Here is a 17747-nt window from a genome sequence, read left to right as displayed (position 1 = left end):
CTTCTTGGGTTAAGACTAATCAGGTGACTACCTTCAAGACCGTTTCTAAGGTACATGGTGATATTGTCTCCTGGCTCTATGATTCTGACCTTAAAGTATGTATAGTCAAGTGGGAAAAGGGTGTCCAGTATTACGAGAGGATAATGGATGTTCTTACATTGCCGCGGTGGGATATTCGTACCCTTGCGAGACGTCCATTTATCAATCGTGGGGGTTACCGAACAGCTGAGTGGTTTCACCAACACTTACTGTTCGAGGTCAATCATAGCTTCAAATTCTTCAAGCCCCAGGTCCCAAGACTGCTCATTGACGAGATTGATCCAAGGACCGGCTGGAAGAAACTTGTCTTGAAAGTGAAGCCGCCAAAGACGATGAAAAAGGTTCATGTGAAAACAATGCCTCAAGATATTTATCTGTCTTTCAACCATTGGTACTATGACAATCGTACTGGCGAGGCCGTTATTGTTCGTGGTCGAGGACTGCAGACCGAGCTCATCAAGATAATCGACCCGATGTGGTTGGTTAATTTATCAGGACAGATAATGATGTGCTACACAGGAAGCAGATTTTGATCGAGCGCCAAGAAGATTACGACCTGGCTATGCAATTCCAACGAGTCGTTCGTGTGTGTCATGAACATGGAATTCATAGTTGCAGAGACTGGCAGTCCAAGCGCTTTAAATAAGTTAAAGACAAAGAGCTCAAGACGAGGGGGTGTCCGTTAGTGCACGGTTTTGCGTCTAGAGTCTTTGTATTTATCGTTAACGTTATTGTTTATTAATTAATGTAATAATTAATGTTTATTATTATCTAGTTCGCTAAGTTAAAGGCTAGTTTGCTAGGGGATGTTAGCGAACTAGCCAAGTAATGTATTCCCTCCTTATTCGTTAGGGGATGTTAACGAATTAGGGGGTGTTTCGCTATGATAATGTATGTAACGAAGGAGAGGCTGGTTCGCTAGGGGATGTTAGCGAACCAGATCACCTTCTATATATAGTGAACTACTGTTCACTTTTAATATAAGTTTTGAAAAAGTTTTTGAGATGTTTTGATCTAATTAACAAACTGCTGTTCAATCTCTCTCTCAAGCTTCACCTAATGTTATACAAATGTTACTGATAATATATTGATAATATATATACATATATACAACACTGAATCGATGTTACTTATGAGCTAGATCTAGTACTAATCGGATATTCACAGATCCGAGATCTGTTATTGTTATTGATTGGTATTCCGGGATCCAACAATTCTCAGCTCATAGAACTCCTGAACAAAATGGTGTAGCAGAAAGAAGAAATAGAACCTTGATTGAAGCTGCAAGAACCATGTTAGCTGATGCAAATTTGCCTGTCACTTTTTGGGCTGAAGCCATAAATACAGCCTGCTATGTTCAGAACAGGGTACTTGTCAACAAAAGGCATAACAAAACTCCATATGAAATATTTCACAACAGAAAGCCTTACATTAAGTTTTTCAAGCCCTTTGGATGCAAATGTTTTCTACTGAACACAAGAGACTATTTGAACAAGTTTCAAACAAAGTCCCTGGATTGTTTCTTTGTTGGATATTCTACACTCAAAGGCTTACAGAGTTTATTTGAAAGACCACTTGAGTGTTATAGAATCATCTGATATTATCTTTAATGAGAATCAATTCAATACAGTTGATGGTGCATCATGACTGTTTGATCATGAAAAGTTAATAAGGTCTTTCAAGATTTATCCTGAAGACTTTGATGAATCATTGGACTTGAAAGAATTATGGAAAAAGTTTGCTAGAAAAGAAAATGAGTATACTTTTGTGAAGAATTCCTCATGTGATATTGGTGAACCTGATCAAGAAAACAATCACAATGTTGAACATGATCATACTGAGAACAATCAAGACAATCAAGATGCACAAAATGATCAAGTTCAGAATGAGGGTGACACAAGCAACCAAGCAAGTGGAGAAGAAGCTGCATCTACAGCAAGATTTCAAGATCTATTTCAAAGATTGAACTTAGAAAACAATGGTGCATCTACATCAGGACAACATAATGATGAAGCACCAGAATTTCATGATGCAGAAGCTGATTTGATCATTGAAGAACCAGATCTCAATGAAACAAATCTTGACACAAATTTGTCTACAAATATGATTATACAATCTCCTTATGTGGAAAAGAAGCATCCTTCTGAAAACATCATTGGTGATTTGTATGAAAGAGTTACAAGAAGTCATTCTGAAATTGCAAACATCTGTCTTTACTCCTGCTTTCTAATCCAAATAGAGCCAAAGAACATTGCTCAAGCACTAAAAGACAATAGTTGGGTAGAAGCAATGCAAGAGGAACTGGCACAGTTCAGAGACCTACATGTGTGGGATCTTGTTGATAGGCCAATAGACAGATATGCAATAGGAACCAAATGGGTTTTTAGAAACAAAAGGGATGAAAGGGGTTTGGTGATTAAGAACAAAGCTAGACTTGTAGCACTGGGATGTCTTCAAGAAGAAGGAATAGACTTTGAGGAAGTCTTTGCCCCTGTTGCAAGACTTGAAGCTATCAGGATTTTTCTTGCATATGTTGCCTCAAAGAACGTTAGAGTGTTCCAGCTTGATGTTAAGTCTGCATTTCTTAATGGAAAGATTGATGAAGAGGTGTATGTAGCTCAACCTCCAGGTTTTGAGGATCCAATGTATCCAAACAGGGTGTATAAGCTAAACAAAGCCTTTTATGGATTGCACCAGGCCCCTAGAGCATGGTATGATGAGCTGTCAAATCATCTTCTTGAAAATGGTTTCAAAAGAGGAGCCATTGACAAGACACTCTTCTACAAAAGAAAGGGATCAGACTTGCTTCTGTTACAAGTGTATGTGGATGACATCATCTTTGGATCTACAAATGAACAAATGTGCATGGAGTTTGAAGGGGTAATGAAGTCCAAATACAGCATGAGTTCTATGGGAGAAATGAACTTCTTTCTTGGATTGCAAGTTTAACAGAAAGCTGAAGGGATCTTCATTCACCAAAACAAATATGTGCAGGACATCTTGAACAAGTTCAACTGTCATGAGTACAAGACTGCTTCAAATCCAATGGACACCAAAGAAAAGATGATTGCAGATGAAAAGGGGGAGCCTGTAGATGAACATGAATATAGCCAAAATTGGATCTCTGATGTATCTGACTGCAACAAGACTAGATATCATGTTTGCTGTATGTGTGTGTGCAAGATTCCAATCAAGTCCAAAAGTCTCCCACATGAATGTTGTTAAAAGAATATTAAGATATTTAAAAGGAAGACCAGACTTAGGGATTTGGTATCCAAAGAACCAATCTTTTGATCTAATTGCCTGCACTGACAGTGACTATGATGGCTGCAACATGAGCAGAAAGTCAACCTCAGGAGGATGTCAATTTTTGGGTGAAAGGCTAGTGTCATGGCAATGCAAAAAGCATACTAAAGTCTCAATCTCTACTGCTGAAGCTGAATACGTTGCTGCATCTGCCTGCTGTGCACAAGTTCTATGGATTCAAAATCAGTTGTTGGACTATGGTTTGAATTTTCTGAACACCCCTATTCTTATTGACAATACTACTGCATATTTTACTGTTAAGAATCCAGTTCAACATTCTAAAACTAAGCACATTGAAATCAGACATCACTTCATCAGAGATTGCAGTGAAAAAGGTTTGATTGAAATGCAAAGAGTTGATACAAGTGACAATTTGGCTGACCTATTCCCCAAACCACTTAATAGAACCAGGTTTAACTTTCTTCTTAAAGCCCTGGGAATGAACAACTCTGATGAAATCTGATTAAGGATGTGTGCCTAGCTGTGTGTCTCTCTGTGTTAACTGATTATGTTGTTAGAGATTACACATATTGAATGTTTAGTGAATATGCTTGATTATGTTGCTTAATTATGTTACTTGAGTATGCTACTAAATATGTTAACTGTTATGTGCTTTGACTGATTATGTGTGAAAAAATTGACATGATTGAATGGATTTATATGTTTGCATGTTTATCAGTTAATGTGCATTTGTGATGTCAGGATAAGTGTTCTTGTTATGAATTACTTGTTGATGTAAGCTTATCTGATATCATTGCTTAATTGCTTGAATATGCGCTTTGTCTGATCTTCTGATGTTATTAAGATAAGTTGGAATTTGATTGTTAGTACTATCTACTTGTCTTGATGATTTCATGTTTGATTAAGATTTGAATATGTTACAACTGTTTGTGTCAAAATGTGTTTTATGTCAAAATTAAATGATGAAATGAAGATTTTCCAATGAATTTTACATAAATACTTTATTTTGATCAAAACATGAGCATGTTGTTAATGGTGAAGAGAGATGATAAGATTATTCAGTTCAAGCTTTAAAAGAAGCTTAAAAGAAGGATTTTTAAAGAGAAGTCTCAAGAAGTTGTTTTTGCTGAAAATTATGTCATTTGCCCAGTTGGAAGGACATGCACTTGTGTATGTTTGGTCCTTAAATCTCTACAGATTCAAAGGATAGCCATTGACCTGAAAACTGAATGCATTTGGGGCAATTATGACTTGTTTCTTATTCCTTCACTTAAAACTATGTCAATAGCTCTGACTTTGAAATGACATATATTCACATGTATGTTTGGTCCTGTTGACCACTGTTGGTCAAACAGGATAGCCATTAACCTGACAATAAAGAGATATTGGGGTGATTGAATATTAAACTGTTTTTATATGGGAAATGATAGTACATTGACTGCTTAGCCAATCATATGGATTTAATAGGCTAAAAGGACCATAGTATAGTCATTAACATGTATGGTTGCTTTCCCATGATGATGTAAAATCTAAGGTGATATAAACATAATGAATATGCTAATCCTTATGTGGAGATACATAGTTGTCTTTGCATGTCTCAAGATAAATCTCTCCGAATGATAGGCAGAAAAGTGATTACCCAGTCATACACAAGCCTGTTGTTATTTGGTCAACCAAAAAATGAAACATCTTTAAATATGACAAAGAACAAAGTTTAAGAAAAATTGAGAAAATATCAAAAACAAGGGGAAGAATGAATAAATCAATCAAAAGTTGATAAGTGTTTTAAATATTTTATCAAACAAGAGGGTTACAACTAATACAAAGATGTTGACAAAATCAGTCTCATCTTGAATGAAAGGCATGTCATTAACAGTATGTCCAACGTTCAACCTCTATATATGTTTGAATCTCAAAAAATACAAAAATACAATAAGTTCTGTCATACAAAAACAATTTTTTGACCAAATACAGGAGGTTGGAGTCAAATTGGGGTGATCTGGGGAAAGCCAAATAAGCTTTGAGAAGAGATATGAGGCATCATAGCACAGTGTTGACCATTAATGCATTATGCTTAAATTGAACCTTAATAATATCACAAAAGAAATGAAATTCATGCTAAGTTTATACCTGTTGTTAACCTATCTATGTTGTCATAATAATGCTGAGAATGAAGTATTGAGAAAGCTACTTAGTCAATATGATCCCATTCTTGAGATCTTTTCTATTATGGAAGAAACTATTTTGAAGAGAAATATAACTGAAATTTGATCTCTAAATGCACCATTTGCTCTTAAACTATGATCTTTAATGAAAAATATATTTTGACAAGTGGTTTAAGTCAAAAAGTGTTGCATTTTGCCTTTAATTGGCTGAATATGTAAGTTCGGGTAAGGTTTGATGTTTTATAACCTTTCCGGGCACAAAACAGATGAATATGTTTGAATATGTTACTTCGGGTAAGGTTTTATGATTTATGACCTTTCCGGGAAAGCTTAGTCATTTTTGACTAAGTTTTTGATTTTCGGGCATGCTTTGAAGTGTTTACACTTTCCGGGTAGAGTACACTGTTGTACTCATTTCCCGAGCAAGCTTGAAGTCTTGAGATGATTATGTGGTATAGCTAGTTTTTAACAAGATATTCTTGTTTCGGGCAAGCTTTGCATTTTATATGCTGATTGTGAGTTCAAACAAACTTTGTGAACTTAAGTTAGCACACTGAGTAAGCTTTGTGATTTATGTGAATATGCTGTTAGGAAAGGTTTGTTATCTTTCCAGGCACACTTAGATAGTATTATTTAAGTTTGTCATTTTCGGGTATGGTTTGACATGTTGATATTCCCTCGAGTAAGGGCATACCTGATGATTAAATGTGTTTATCCTAGCAAGCTTAGTGCTAACATAGGATTTTCGGGCAAGCTCTTTGAAATTTTAGACTATAGCACACTTAAATGTTTATGTGTTTTAGTTTCATTCCGATCATGGTCTGTGATATGTGTGTTTATGATTTCTTTGAAATTACAAGTGTTTTCGGGCAAACTTTGTTTTCCGGGCACACTTTATATTTCGGGTACACTTTTGTTCCCTCAATATGCTTGGTAATTTCAAAACTTAACTTTCCGAGTACACTGTCTGCTAGAAATCCTTTTCCGGGCACACTTTGTACTATATGAAGGTTATTCGGGTATACTTTGCATTAAAAAGGTGTTCGGGCACACTATTCTCTTGAATGGTTGCTCGGGCACACTATGTTTTCAAGTATGCTTGATTGAATATGTTATTTAGTATGATAAAATTGATTATGATTCTTATTAGGGTTTATGCTAGATAAGTTTTAATTTGAAATTGAGAAATCTATATGGGTGTCTTGATTGATTCCTAGTAAGGATGTTTATTTGATGTTTATACTTGATTATTTATCTTGTGATTAAATTCTCAAGAAATCTAGTATCTTAGGTAAGACTCCTTCATTTTACTTAAATTGATTTCAAAATTACTTTAACTTTAAATACTTTACCATTTCTAGACATATTCCAAAGAAACCATTCCTTAAGTAGAAAAGGAATTTTTGAGCTAAAAGACAAAACACTTTTTAAGTTTCTCACTTTATCTGACATGTAAAAGAAAAGGGTAGAATCAAAAGAACTTTATCTACAGCTTTTCTGTCAATATTGCAGATATGTACTTTACATTTTTCTTAACTCTCATTAAAAGGAGACTTGCATATGTTGGTCAATATTGAAGTTTCACATTTCAAGAAGAACTTACATTTCTATTTTGTGCAGATTTCAATATTATTCAAGACAACGGTTTGAATCGAAATATTCTTTATGTCTTAATCTTTATTTGTCTTTTGAATATACTTACTTAAAGGTCTAACTGACAATTGTGTGTTCATCACTTAACAGAGAATCAGCAATGGATCCAACTCCAAGCTCCAACAAACATCATCTTTCCGAAGAACTGAAAAAAGCATTGCAACGAGTTCAAACCCTAATAGTTGAGGTTGAGAAGATCTCAGCTGCCCCAAAACAGGGGGGAGAAATCACTGAATCAGCGGGAGAATTCGCTGAAGCTTCTCTCAATTTATGAAAAGAATAGCTCGGATGATGAAGCTGACAATGTTCCAGAAGATGAAAAGAAAGATCTTGAGGAAAGAAAGAAATTGCTCAAGAGGATGATAAAATTCAGACCTTCATTCTTCAAGAGAATACAATGAACTCAGATATGGATGAATATGAATTAGAAGCCAAAAGAGTCTATATGCAAAGAATGACAGAAATTTATGACAGAGAACTTCTAATTCAAAGGCTAACTGACAAAGAGTTTGAAGATCAAGAGAGTTTGATGAAGCAGTTTGAAGACAATAAAAGGGTAAGGGATGAATCAAACTATGAAGATAAGAAGGAAGTCCTACAAGAATTGATTGGAAACTGTTTAAATGATGAAGAAATTCCAAATGGTGTGCTAGTATCTCTACTCAAGTTGATTAAACAAGAAGAACCAGAGACAAAAGTAAAAGAGAAACTAGACACTGTTAGTTATTAATAAAATTTCAAAAACACTGAGTGAAGAAAAGATTCTTCAAGACAATGAAGTGAAAGATTTGAAATTGAAAGATGATTTGGAACAAGAAATGGAAGTTCAAAAGCTCTTGTGTAAGTATGGTGGAAAACCAAAATTTTTAGTGAAAAATGGAATTCCCTTCGACTCAGTCAAAGTTATGACAAGAAAAGAGATTTTGAGCAACTTCAATAAAATGAAAGGGCTACAGTTGAACAAGAAGAAAGAAGCTGCTCAGTCTCTAGATGGAAAGAACAAGGGAATATCCAAAAAGATGGTTGATCTATCAAAGATGACAATGAAGAGAAAATCCAAAGTAAAGGAAATCTGCAAAAAGACAACTTCCTTAGTCTCAAAACAGAACAGCACCAAGAAAAGGAAGTTGTCTGTAACTACTCAAGAACAACCTAAGTAGATGTACTTAAAGATGGATAAACCTCTTGTCAAGGCTGTGGTAAAAGCCAAAAATCCTTAAGTTAACCACAAGGTTATGCCAAGTGGAGTATTTTATGACTCCATAACTGAACATCTGAATGTTATGATGGAAAATGGAAAGATTGTGAAGATCTTCTCCAAAATTGACTTCAGAAAGTTCAATCTATGGCAACTAACTGTGATTGCAGCACTGAATCTCTCGGATTACAAAGAAAGGCAAAGGCCTACAAGTGCTAAGCAATAAGAGTTACTAAGATTCTTGAGAGAGCAAGAAAAGTTGGACTTTCCATGCCTAAACAAGCACCTTTGGCTAAATTGAAGAATTTTTAGCTTAGGCTTTGTTTTGTAATGTCTTCGGACAACTTTTGATTATGTAATCTGTTTATGTTATTTGATTATGTAATTTGACTTTGAATTTTGAAGTGTATTTTTAACTAAGTGTATTGAACCTTAGAAATGTTTTGGGTCAGCTGAGGTGTTCCAATCTAGGGGGAGATTGTTGAGTCAAACAATTGACCTAAGGGGAAGATTGTTGAGTCAAATATTTGACCAAAATGAAGTACATGGAAGATTGGAATCTTCTCAACCTCCTCAGAATTCGCTAAGTATGGATTTGGGCACACCTTAGACTTCCGAGAAAGCTTTTACTTAGCCGGGTACGATATTTTGTCTATCGGGCAAGGTTTACTTCAAGTAGTCTTCTTTAGTGGATATCCGAGCAGGGTTTGCAAATTAGTGCATTGCCGGGCAAGGTTTACTAGTTTATGTAGATCCAGGCAAGGTTCACTTTGTCAAGCAAGTCTGTTCTTCATAGTCAAGTAAGGTTCTCTTCCGAGTAAGCTTTTGGCTAACCAAGTCCATGAGGCCAAGTGATTGGAAGACCGGGCAAGGTATTCTTTAATAATTATGGTTCGAGCAAGCTTGATGTATAAATGGAATATCTCTAAGTAACATCGGGCAAGGTTCAACTCAGGCAAGGAACAGTATTGCTGAGTACACTTTAATAATAAGTTATTGTATAGCAAGGAGTTGAATGGACCATCGAAGAACAAGGTTGCTCGTAAAGGTTTGTCGGGCAAAGTCTGGAAAAGTCAAGAAAACTGAAGTCTACCCGGTGAGTATTTTACTTGGTAAAATACTCTTCAAGTAAAGTCTACCCGGAAACTGATCCCGAGCACACTTCTATGTTACCAAGTCTAAGGCAGGCAGAGCACATAGTCTACTCGGAGAAGTTTACGTATCCATAGCCTACCCGGAAGACTTGTTTTACACATAGAATATTTTCTGATTATGTAATTTGAATATGTATGTATGTTTGGGGTTTCTAGAAGGAATGACAGCTGTCCTAGGTTGGCAGGCCTATAAATAGAATGTTTTAGGGCACGCCGCCTACGGAAGAAGAGAGGCCTAAGAACAGACACACACACAACACACGGAAAAAGGAATTTATTAAGAGAGAATACTGTGTGTGACGGCTGTCTTAGTACGGAAAAACCTTCAAGAAACCCTAAATCGATTATCCACTATGTATGATTGATATTATATAAATGGAAATCTTTTGAGTGAATCTTGTTTGTGTTATCTATCATTGAATACTTATTAAGCAACCGTATGTTTGTTATTGATTGCGCCTTTAACAAACGGATATCTTTCTAAATATAGCAACCCGTCATTATCTCCCTTGTCAACACATCAATCTGTGTGAGTTATGACATGATTAAGTAAGATCCAGCTGAAATCGAGGGACCTGACATGATCAATAACTGAATTCATACCTAAGCATCATAGATACCTGAGTCAAATATAGTCATGTAAAGCACATATTAGTCAAAACAAAGTCGCACATTCAGACACAACACAAATTACTCACTCAAGACATTTAATTAGATAGTCGGTTAGCACATTGAGCATATATCATCAATCAGACTTCATCAGAGTTGATCGTGCCTAAAGCTTTAAATAAAAAAGTGAGATCTTGTTTTATCTAGTGGCTTGATGAATAAATATGCCAAGTTGTCACTAGTATCAACTCTTTATTTTCTATTAGTCCTTTTTCACTACAATCTCTGATAAAATGGTGTCTGATTTTAATATGCTTGGTCTTTGATTGTTGGACTGGATTTTTAACAATGAACAGTGTTAGCAGTATTATCAATAAAAATAGGAGTGTTCAAGTAATTCAGACCATAGTACAATAGTTGATTATGAATCCAGAGGACTTGAGCACAACAAGTAGAGGAAGCAATGTATTCAGCTTCAGCAGTTGAGATTGAAACAGTTGTTTACTTCTTGTATTGCCATGATACTAGCCTATCTGCCAAGAATTGACAACCACCTGATGTAGAGTTTCTACTCATGTTGCAACCATCATAATCACTATCTTTGTAAGCAATTAGATCAAAAGCATGGTTCTTAAGATACCAAATGCCCAAATCAGGTTTTCCTTTCAGATATCTAAAGATTCTCTTGACAGTCGTCATATGAGAAACTTTTGGATTTTATTGGAATCTTGCATCCACACATACAACAAACATAATGTTTGGTCTTGAATCAGTTAGATATATCAATGATCCAATCTTAGCTCTGTATTCATGTTCGTCTACAGGCTCCCCTTTTCATCAGCTACCATCTTCTCATGTACTCGGACATTGAAGTGGAAGCAGTCTTGTTGTATTGGCATTTGAACTTGTTCAATATGTCTTGCACATACTAGGATTGACAAATAAATATTCCTTCCATCTTCTATTGAACTTTCAATCCAAGAAAGAAATTCATCTCTCCCATAGAGCTCATATAATACTTAGACTTTATAACCTCTTCAAACTCCAAACACATCTGTTCATTTGTAGATTCGAAGATGATATCATCAACATATACTTAAACCAGAAGCAAATCCTTTTTTTTTCTTGTAGAAGAGGGTCTTATAAATGGCTCCCCTTTGAAAACCATTTACAAGTAGATGGTTTGACAACTCATCATACCAAGCTCTTAGAGCTTGATGTAGTCCATATAGAGCTTTGTTTAGTTTATAGACTCTATTTGGATACTCAGGAACCTCAAAACCTAGAGGTTGAGTGACATACACCTCCTCTTCTATCTTTCCATTCAAGAAAGCAGATTTGACATCCAATTGGAACACTCTGATACTTTTAAAGCAGCATAAGCTAAAAAGATTCTGATAGCTTCTAGCCTTGCTACTGGAGCAAACACCTCTTCAAAATCAATTCCTTCTTCCTGTAGGCATCCGAAAGCAACTAATTTTGCCTTGTTCTTTATTACAATTCTTCTTTCATCCTTCTTATTCCTGAAAACCCACTTGGTGCCAATTGCAAACTTTCCTCTTGTCTTATCAACAAGTTCCCATACTTGCAGATTTCTGAACTGAGCTAACTCCTCCTGCATAGCTTCTACCCAACTCTTGTCTTTCAATGCTTGAACTATGTTCTTAGGTTCAATATGCGATAGAAAACAGGAATACAAACAAATGTTTGCAGTTTCAGATGCACTTCTGGTCACTCTTTCATGCAGGTCACCAATTATGTTTTTAGTAGGATAATTTCTTTCAACAAAGGAAGTTTGGATGATTTGATTTGAAGTTAAAGTTAAATCAAGATTTGTATCATTGAGATCAGGTTCTTCAATGATTAAATATGATGATTCATTGTTCATTTTAGCTTCATCTTCATTCTGATTTAATGTAGATGCTATGTCATTTCCCATATTCAAGTTTTGAAACAAGTTTTCAAAACTTGATTGTCTGTCAACTTGGTTTTGATCTTGCTTGTTACTTGTTTGTTCATCATTCAAGACATGATTTTATTGATCTTGTTGATGATCAACATGTTCATTTCGCTTCTCTTCAGATTCAACATCAGAAGCATTCTTATCAAAAGGAAATTCAGTGTTCTTTTCAGCAACCTTGGACCATAATTTGTCCAAATCAACATTCTTCTCTGAAGTAGCATCATGGACACTTGTTCAATATAAAGTATCATCAAAGTCCTCAGGGTAAATTTTGAAGGATTTGATTAACTTCTCCAGATCAAATAACCAAGATGCTCCATCAACAGTGTTGAATTGATTTTCATTAAAAATAATATGTGAAGATTCTATTATACTAAGATGATCTTTCACATAGACTCTGTAAGCTTTTGAGTGTGTGAAGTATCCAACAAAGAAACACTCTAAAGATTTTGATTGAAACTTGTTCAGATAATCTTTGGTATTCAACAAAGAACACTTGCAACCAAAGGGCTTGAGGAACTTGATGTAGGGCTTTCTTTTATACAAAACCTCATAAGGAGTTTTGTCTTGACTTTTGTTTAAAAGGACACTGTTCTGAACAAAACAAGCAGTGTTCATTGCTTCTGCCCAAAAAGTAACAGTCAAGTAAGCATCTGCTATCATGGTTCTTGCAGCCTCAATTAATGTTCTGTTTCTTGTTTCTGCAACTCCATTTTGTTCAGGAGTCCTAGGGGCACTGAATTTTTGAGAAATTCCTTTAGCCATACAAAATTCAGTCATTACCCCATTCTTGAACTCAGTTCCATTATCACTTCTCATGACCTTCACCCTTGCATCTAGTTGGTTCTCAATTCTTGTCACGCAGCCCTTAATCATTTCAGTAGCCTCATCCTTTGAGTTCAGAAAATAAACCCATGTATATCTTGAAAAATCATCAATAATTACCAAACAGTATCTCTTCTTACCAATGCTTGGAATACTCACAGGATCAAAGAGATCCATATGAAGCATTTCAAGTACTTGTTAAATGGAGTTTATGAGTTTTGTTTTGTGTGATAATTTGTGTTGTTTTCCCTTTTTTACAAGAAATGCACTTGTCATCCATCTTAAATTTCCTTGTGGGTAAACCAATGGCATGTTCACCTTTAACAAGTTTGTTCATGTTCTTCAAACTGACATGACAAAGTTTTCTATGCCACAATATTGTTTGACTTTCAGTGGCTTTTGACACAAAACATGTTCCACCTCTAGAAATGGCATCTTTCATTATTAATTCATACAAATTTCCATTTATAGGGGCCATCATCATGATCATATCAAGATGAATTACAAATTCAGGTTTGAGGATGAAACATTGTGAGTCATCAAATCCAACTGTATAACCCTTATCACACATCTAAGATATGCTCAAAAGATTATATTATAATCCTTCCACATAAAACACATTATCTAAAAAAACTTTGCCATTGGTAAGAATTCCTTTCCTTATAATATTCTTTCCATTTTCATCACTACCAAAGACAACTGGTCCTTCAAATTTCTCCTCATAGTTGACCAATGATCTTTTATCACAGGCCATGTGCCTGGAACATCCACTGTCCATGTACCATACATCATCCATTGGTGTGGAGTGTTCCTACACAAATCAAAAGAATAAGTATTAGTTAAGTGATTAATCGCAAGCTGATTCAGATCGCAAATCATCAGCAACGTCATCATCAATTACAGTTAGTTCTGGTTCTTCATACACCATCTCACAAGACTCATCAGTCTCATAACCAGATTCACACAATTTTCCCACATAGGGAACTATGCCTGTGCATTCTTCAATGACAAATTCTCTTTTCATGATTGTCACTTGAGCTTCAGACTTTGGTTTCCACATAAATCCATGTGGTTCGTAACCATGTTTTAAGAGAAACTTCTCATCAACAGTGAGTTCTTTTGATTTATTTCTATTGAATAGATTCTTCTTAATCTTGCTCTCACTTTCACAACTATAGGGATGAAACCAACCCGGAATATGAACAATAAAAGAAAACGCCTACTAAACCGATCACAAGAATACCAGCTACGATACCTATTATCCAAAGAGGAATTCTTCTAGTAGTATCGGCCATTTCCGCCGCTTCCCTCCAAATTTCATCAAGTGGCCATGCTAGAGACGTAAACAGTCATGGATAATTATGAGATGAGATCCTTCTGAATGGTTAGTCTATTATTTTAGGCACGGCCATATATAACATATAAATCATACTTAGAAAGGATGGACAATTAGATAGAGAAGCGGGTGCTGTAGCGAAACTGATTGCAAAAGAAGGGAAATCGGACACATTAAAATTACCTTCTGGGGAGGTCCGTTTGATATCTAAAAACTGCTCAGCAACAGTCGGACAAGTGGGGAATGTTGGGGTGAACCAGAAAAGGTAAGCGCCCTGTAGTAAGAGGAGTAGTTATGAACCCTGTAGACCATCCACATGGGGGTGGTGAATAGAGGGCCCCAATTGGTAGAAAAAGACCCAAAACCCCTTAGGGGTATCCTACACTTGGAAAAAGAAGTTGAAAAAGGAATAAATATAGTGATAATTCGATTCTTCATCGCCGTAGTAAATAGGAGAGAAAATAGAATTTCTTTCTTCGTTTTTACAAAAAAAAATAGGAGGAAGCTATGACACGTTCACTAAAAAAAATCCTAGTTGATTTCTCATAATCAACAGACTTCACAGATTGTTGAGATCTATTAGATTTATTTCAGACATGTTTCTTGATCAAAGGGGCCTGTTTCTTTTCTTTCAAATCTCTTTTCTTATTGCCTGCATCATCAGTCTTGACAACTTGTCCATCATCCTTCTTCTTTTCAGATTGTCAATCACCCTTCTTCTTACCCTTAACCAAGTATTCATTATACTTTGTCTAGTAGAATGCAAAATCCTGTCCAAAGATTGCATGGTCAGGGACATGAAATGATTCTGGTGAGAACCTTCCTTGACATGAGTCAGTGTGATGACTATAGACATCACAGAATTTGCACCAAACTTGTCCTTTAAACTTCTCACTTAAGTTACCCCTCTTATATATTTCACTTGGTCTTAGGGGATCAACTTCAATGGTCTTTTGGTGAGTGATAAGACCCTCAAAGTTGATTGACAAATGTAGGAATTCTTCATTCTTGGTATCTTCTTTTTCAACAGTACTTTTCACAAAAGTAATCTTCTCCAATTTGATTGGAATTTCATCTTTATCATGCCTTGGTCTTGACCATCTTCTGATATAGTCTTCCATGCTTTCCACCTCTCCAACAGCAAGCAGATCCTGATTAGAGAAAACATGAATGATTGGTAGAAAGAGATCATCATTCTTGATGGTTTATTCATTTTTCTTGTTGTTCTTGATATTTGTCCTTTTTAAGGACACTTTGCTTGTAAAAGTTTCATTACTTTTATTTGAAGAATTAATAGTTTGTCTTTCATTTCTCTTTCCCTTTGATTCACAAATGTCAAGGATTGATGTTCTTTTCTAATTTGCTCATGGTGTTTCTTCATCTTTGGAGTAATCTTTGGTGATAAAGGGATCTTGTCCTTTGAACTTTGTTTACTTGTTTTCATTTCTTTTAAACTGCCACAGCTTGAACATCTATCACTTGAATCACTCAAATCATCTTCATTTAACTAATCACTTTCTTGATCTTCAAATGAAACTTGTACTCTAACAGATTTATCAACTGATTTTTCTTTTGTTTCAACAACCTTCATCGCAAATTCACCTTCCTTATCAACCTCAACCATTTTATACTTTTCAACAAACTCCTTTTTGTCTTCAAACACATCTCTAAATTGATCAAGATAAGCACTTCTCTTTTCTTTGTCCACTTTTAATGAGTAATTGTCAGTAAAGGGTGGAGGAATAACCTTGTACTTATCCTCCTCTTTAATTTTATTCAACTTTCCACAAATGTTACCAGTGGACACCAGATTCTTTAGAAATTCAACCTCAACTTAAAGTTGAGTATTCTTCAACTTCTCATCAAGATACATTTTCTTTAATCCTTCAATTTCAGTGGTATATCTTGACCGAATGTTATAACTGTCCATACAGTCTTGTTCCAAACTCTTGATAATCATTTCCATGATTAATGTTTCCACCAACATAGGGAGCATGTCCATTTTCCATTGAGGATGTATCACCATCATCCATCAATTGAACATTAAACCTTAACTACCCATTTTGGTTTCTAGACTGACCAACAACACAAACTCTTGGGATTTCAACATTAAACTCAGTTGGTTCTTCAATTACAGGGACTTGCTGATAGTTCTTTGTTGACAGATTCCTTATTGGTGCAATGAGAGCATTTGCAACTTGGAAGCTTGGTTTATCTTCCTTGATAATATGATTCTCAATCATTTCATGCTCAGCAAATTGTAGAAAGCAGATAACATCATCAAGCTTGAAGGTTGGGAAATTTGCCTTTTCCCTGATGAACTTGCTTGTAGTGTACCATTCTCCAGACAAAGATGATAGCAACTTCTTGTTTAGGTCAAAATCTGTTATTGCAAGGTCAGTGGTGTTGATTTCATTAACAATAGCAATAAACCTTTGCAAAATAGATTTCAACCTCTCTCATTCCTTGAACTTGAACCTATCAGGTTGTTGCTTCAATCTGTCTTTCTTGATATCTTTCAGCTCAGTAATTCCTTCAATCATTTCAACAATGACATCAAACATGGCCTTTGCAGTAGTGTGATGAGCCACCCTTGTCAAAATTTCCTATGACATGCCAAGTTTCATCATAGACAGTGCCCTATCATCCTTCTTTTTCATCTTTCTTTCCAAGGTCTAATTGTTATTTGTGCCATCAGGAATATATGGACCATTTTTGATCGAATTCCACATATCCACATCATTGTAACACACATCAGCTTCAAAAAGTACCTTCCATTTTATATAATTTTCCTTTCCAAACAACCTTGGGATCTTGTTAGTAGACACTTCTTGATCATCCATTTCTCCAGACATATTTTTGGTAATTTTGAAAAGGTTTTAGGAATAAAAATTACTTAAAAACTTGACTAATTTTAGAAAACCAAACAGTTATGTGGATAAAATCCTTAGATCAGATGGATAAGATCAAGATCTAGACTCAAATAAACAATAACACAAAGTGGATATTATGAGAACATAATACTTTTAAACCTCAATAGATTGTAGATCTGAGAAAAATGAAGAGCAGAGCTGTTGACGTCACTAACCAATGGAACAGTGCTCAGCTGACGTCATCATTCTTCTTTGCTTGTCAGCAAAATATTCAGTAAATCTCACAATCAGCAACAACAAATCTTCACAAGTGCAGAGACGAAGCTCTGTTACCAATTGTCAGGACCGATCCATCAACCACAATAATCAGTCTCGTAACCAACAACAGTGTGTTGACAAGACGGTCATGAGTTCTGCTCTTATGAAGATCCAATGAACATTAAAGGCGGAATCAATGATATTCAAAGTGTTGCTAGACGAACATAAATGAAACAAACACACAAAGTAACTCAAAAGATTTCCATTATTATTATGAAGGATACAACGAAAATCGATTAGGGTTTCTAGGTGGATTGTTTGTATTATAGGCAGCTTTCCGTACTTAAATATTCTTTTATGAGAAAGGGTCAGCCGTCAAAGCAAAATATTCGCTCTGTTTCCGTTGT

The sequence above is a fragment of the Bidens hawaiensis genome, unplaced genomic scaffold (genome assembly GCF_021521415.1).
Source record: "Bidens hawaiensis isolate Kalapana, Puna unplaced genomic scaffold, B.hawaiensis_p1.1 tig00015246_1, whole genome shotgun sequence".
Taxonomy (NCBI): domain Eukaryota; kingdom Viridiplantae; phylum Streptophyta; class Magnoliopsida; order Asterales; family Asteraceae; genus Bidens; species Bidens hawaiensis.
This window is presented reverse-complemented; position numbering follows the sequence as displayed.